Genomic DNA, 5,320 nt, shown 5'->3' with positions numbered 1-5,320 from the left:
GAGCCTTAAGTACTTGTTCTACTTGAGTGGTAACCATAGAAGCATGTTTATTAATGAGTTTAAGTTCACCTCTAACATTAGCCATATAATCACCCAAGTGTTCAATCATATAAGCATTTTGTTTTAATTGTCTACCAAAATAAGCATTGAAATCTTCCTCCTTAACCATAAAGTTATCAAACTCATCCAAGCATTGGCTAGCAATTTTAGTAGGAGGGATTTCAGCTTTATCATATCTATAGAGATAATTTACCTTTACCACCTGTGTCGGGTTATCATGAGTTTCTTCAATAGGTAATGGATTAAGATCATATGTTTCTTCGATAGGCGGTAAATTAAGACCATGTATTTCTTCAGTAGGAGGTAAATTCTTAACATCTTCAGCTTTTATACCTTTTTCTTTCATAGATTTCTTTGCCTCTTGCATATCTTCAGGACTGAGAAATAGAACACCTCTTTTCTTCGGAGTTGGTTTAGGACTAGGCTCATGAATTGGCTCAGGAGTTGGCTCAGGAAGTGTCCAATTATTTTCATTTGTCAACATATTATTCAATAGAATTTCAGCTTCATCCGGTGTTCTTTCCCTGAAAACAGAACCAGCACAACTATCCAGGTAATCTCTGGAAGCATCGGTTAGTCCATTATAAAAGATACCAAGTATTTCATTTTTCTTGAGAGGGTGATCAGGCAAAGCATTAAGTAACTTGAGAAGCCTCCCCAAGCTTGTGGGAGACTCTCTTCTTCAATTTGCACAAAAGTATATATATCCCTTAAAGCAGCTTGTTTCTTATGAGCAGGGAAATATTTAGCACAGAAGTAATAAATCATATCCTGGGTACTACGCACACAACCAGGATCAAGAGAATTAAACCATATCTTAGCATCACCCTTTAATGAGAACGGAAATATTTTAAGGATATAAAAGTAGCGAGATCTCTCATCATTAGTGAACAGGGTGGCTATATCATTTAATTTAGTAAGATGTGCCACAACATTTTCAGATTCATAGCCATGAAAAGGATCAGATTCAACCAAAGTAATTACATCAGGATCAACAGAGAATTCATAATCCTTATCGGTAACACAGATAGGTGAAGTAGCAAAAGCAGGGTCAGGTTTCATTCTAGCATTAAGAGATTGCTGATTCCATTTAGCTAATAACCTCTTGAGCTCATATCTATCTTTGCAAGCTAAAATAGCTAAACTAGCTTCTTTATAAAAAACATAACCCTCAGGAATAACAGGCAAGTCTTCATCATCACTTTCATCAATATAATCAGTTTCAATAATTTCTTTCTCTCTAGCCCTAGCAATTTGTTCATCAAGAAATTCACCAAGTGGCACAGTAGTATCAAGCATAGAAGTAGTTTCATCATAAGTATCATGTATAGCAGAAGGGGCATCATCAATAACATGCGACATATCAGAACGAATAGCAGAAGCAGGTTTAGGTGTCGCAAGCTTACTCAAAACAGAAGGTGAATCAAGTGCAGAGCTAGATGGCAGTTCCTTACCTCCCCTCGTAGTTGAGGGATAAATTGTTGTTTTCTCGTCTTTCAAGTTCTTCATAGTGACCAGCACATATAAATCCCAAGTGACTCAAATAATAGAGCTATGCTCCCCGACAACGGCACCAATAAATAGTCTTGATAACCCACAAGTATAGGGGATCGCAATAGTTTTCGAGGGTAGAGTATTCAACCCAAATTTATTGATTCGACACAAGGGGAGCCAAAGAATATTCTCAAGTATTAGCAGTTGAGTTGTCAATTCAACCACACCTGGATAACTTAATATCTGCAGCAAAGTATTTAGTAGCAAAGTAATATGATAGTAGTGGTAACGGTAACAAAAGTAACGGTAGCAAAAGTAATATTCTTGGTGTTTTGTAGTGATTGTAACAGTAGCAACGGAAAAGTAAATAAGCAAAGAACAATATGTGAAAAGCTCGTAGGCATTGGATCGGTGATGGAGAATTATGCTGGATGCGGTTCATCATGTAACAATCATAACATAGGGTGACACAGAACTAGCTCCAATTCATCAATGTAATGTAGGCATGTATTCCGAATATAGTCATACGTGCTTATGGAAAAGAACTTGCATGACATCTTTTGTCCTACCCTCCCGTGGTAGCGGGGTCCTAACGGAAACTAAGGGATATTAAGGCCTCCTTTTAATAGAGTACCGGAACAAAGCATTAGCACATAGTAAATACATGAACTCCTCAAACTATGGTCATCACCGGGAGTGGTCCCGATTATTGTCACTTCGGGGTTGCCGGATCATAACACATAGTAGGTGACTATAGACTTGCAAGATAGGATCAAGAACTCACATATATTCATGAAAACATAATAGGTTCAGATCTGAAATCATGGCACTCGGGCCCTAGTGACAAGCATTAAGCATAGCAAAGTCATAGCAACATCAATCTCAGAACATAGTGGATACTAGGGATCAAACCCTAACAAAACTAACTCGATTACATGGTAAATCTCATCTTTTGCAAGGATTTTTTATTATTTCCAAATAGACATTCCGTGGAGTTTCAGGTCATTCCGAGAACTTTTGTTTCTGCACATAAATAACACCATGGAAAGTCTGCTGAAAACAGCGTCAGTCCGGGTTAGTTCCATTCAAATCATGCAAGTTAGAGTCCAAAACAAGGGCAAAAGTGTTTGCAAAAGTAGATACGACGGAGACGTATCAGGCCTCGTCAAGCCGCACAACTCATCGGCCATTAAGCCACCGGTCTCTATTAAATGGAACCGGTCAATCTCAGAGCTGGATTAGCAGTTCGGCCTCCGTCGTTCACCTCACAATCACGCGAAGTTTATACCGCGCATGCATAATTATGTACTTAAAATACCCTGGTCATCGGCGGAGGCACAATATGGGCAAGCCTACAAGCACTCCCATTTCCTCCTTTTCCTTTCTAACTATTTCTTTCTATTTTATCACAGGTGGCTCAAATATTGGTCATCTCACGGACTCTTTCGGAGTTCGGCTTCATACACTTACCCAAAGGTTATTCCTGTTAAGGAATCCTTTCACCGAGGGAAGGCGGCGCAGACGTGCGACAGGAGGTCCAAATAATTTTGTGTAGACCGCACTCTCTATTTCGAGCCTGTAAAGTGCCTTCTCCCTCAGCCTTCGACCACCGGCATGTCAAATAGCCTAGGTCGTGGTGTTATTATTTGTAAAATGGCAATTGACATATCGATCAGGTCCCAGTGAACATAATTTGTATCCAGTATTTGCTTTTTCTAAAGAGCTGAATTTCTCCGGTTGTTTCACACTCGCACCTCGGCACAGGTCGCCAGGGGCTCGATATGGGAACATATGAGTTGCCGACAAGTCCGAACAGCTTTATAGCACACTTCGGCATCGCGACTTTGGCCTTATATGCATCAGCTCCGAATCATGTCTTGGGTTGCCCGGCTCCTGTGCTTACTACCTTACGTTCCGCTATATCGGCTAGGGTAGTAAAGGGAGAACTACTGCGATTGTGTCCCGGTTTATCCGGATGAGCACCTTAGTAGAGAAAGCCGAAAACTGACTCTCATGATGCGGCGAGAGCTGGTCAACCACTCGATGACTTATTAGAATCTTTAGCGATTTCTTCCGTATTACACGAAGGACCGTTCTTCTGGTCACCCATGTAACGCACCGTATTCAGATGACTGCGTACATACCGGGGGCTATATCGTAGACCCATCGTCAAACTCCTATGGCTAAGTGAAAGTGCTAAAGCCCTATAGTCCGATTGCCTAGTTCGCCGCACTGACACCTCCTTCACGGACCAAGACATTGGGTCAAGAGTGATCAAGTGCTTTCCCGAACACCCCCGTATTTTATGCAAGGGGGCTGAAGCCGACGACTGGAAAACTTTCAGATTATACAAAAACGGCCGCACAGGAGGAGCCAAAACTTTCTAGGCATAGCCTTAAAATATTATAATATTGTTTTTTACAATTTCAATACATTTCACTCAAATATCATCTCTTTCGAGCACCGACCCTCTATCAAGGGGGCACCCTCTAAGACATCTTCAAAATAATGCTCTGGTGTGTGATGCTCCTTGCCCTTGGGTGGCCTTTTCGCTGCAATATCGGTGGCCTTCATCTTCGCCCAGTACGTCTTGACATAGGCAAAGGCCATCCGTGCACCTTCAATGCACGTTGACCGCTTAACGGCGTTGATACGCGGCACCGCATCAACTAGTCGCTGCACCAAACCGAAATAACTCTTCAGAACTGGCTCAGTCGGCCACAGCTGGACCACGACATCCTTCATGGAAGAACCGGATATCTTGTGGAGCTCGGCCCACTGGGCCATCTGTTCGTTCAGCAACAGCAGGCGCTTCGGCGTGCCGAATTGTGACCAGAAAAGCTTCTCCGTTGCATACCCTTCTTGTGCTTCGTAAAACTGCGCCGCATCGGAGGCGCTCTTCGGCAAGTCCAAGAAGGCGTCTGGAGAGCTCCACATTTGATTAAGCGGGGAATACTTTGGATCACCGAATTTAGTCTGTAATAAGAAAGGCTTACCGGCCGCTATCTCCCCAGCTTTCCGGATCTCTTCCCGAGCCGCTCTAGACTCAGATCGTGCTTCTCTCGCCTCTTGTAAGGCCTTGTCAAGATCGGCCGCTTTGGCTTTGTTATCCCTCTCGAGGAATTCGCACCGGACAGTGGCTTCCTTTAGCTCGCGCGCCATAGTGGACATTCTCTCCTCACACTGGCGCTGAGCAGCCTGTCCGGCTTCTAACTCATCAACTGCCTTCTTGGCAGCCACATTACTCATCCGGGCTTGCTCCTTGGCTCGGGCAAGTTCAGCCCGAAGGGTCTCAACCGCGGCAGCACCATTTGCAGATACGCATGTCTCAAAATATAATTCTAGCTTCGTGCTCATGTTATTCTACATACATACACTGACCGCCCCAACACATACCTTGCGCCTCGTCGAGTCGCATGTTAATAAGCGTGATGTCGTCATCTGCCACATCAAGTTTTTGCTTTAGACCTGCAACCTCTGTAGCAAGGGCAGTTGTCATGGAGGTAACAGCCTGTGTTTCAATTAATTAGATTATTTCCTGGGCACATCTTTTTTGATCCTCTGATTGCCGCCCTTTGGATGCCAACCAGAGTCTCAGGGGCTACTATCTATACACAGGTGCATTTTGCGTATAGAGCACAATCAAAAAAATAAGATTACGTACCTCGAAGCCTCTTAGCAAGCCCATGAAGGCTTCATTCAATCCGCTTTTCGTGGACAGAATCCTCTCAACCACCGTACCCATCAAGGTACGATGTTCCTCTGA

Source organism: Aegilops tauschii, chromosome 5 (assembly GCF_002575655.3).
Source record: "Aegilops tauschii subsp. strangulata cultivar AL8/78 chromosome 5, Aet v6.0, whole genome shotgun sequence".
NCBI classification, from domain to species: domain Eukaryota; kingdom Viridiplantae; phylum Streptophyta; class Magnoliopsida; order Poales; family Poaceae; genus Aegilops; species Aegilops tauschii.
Note: the sequence above shows the minus strand (reverse complement) of the source record.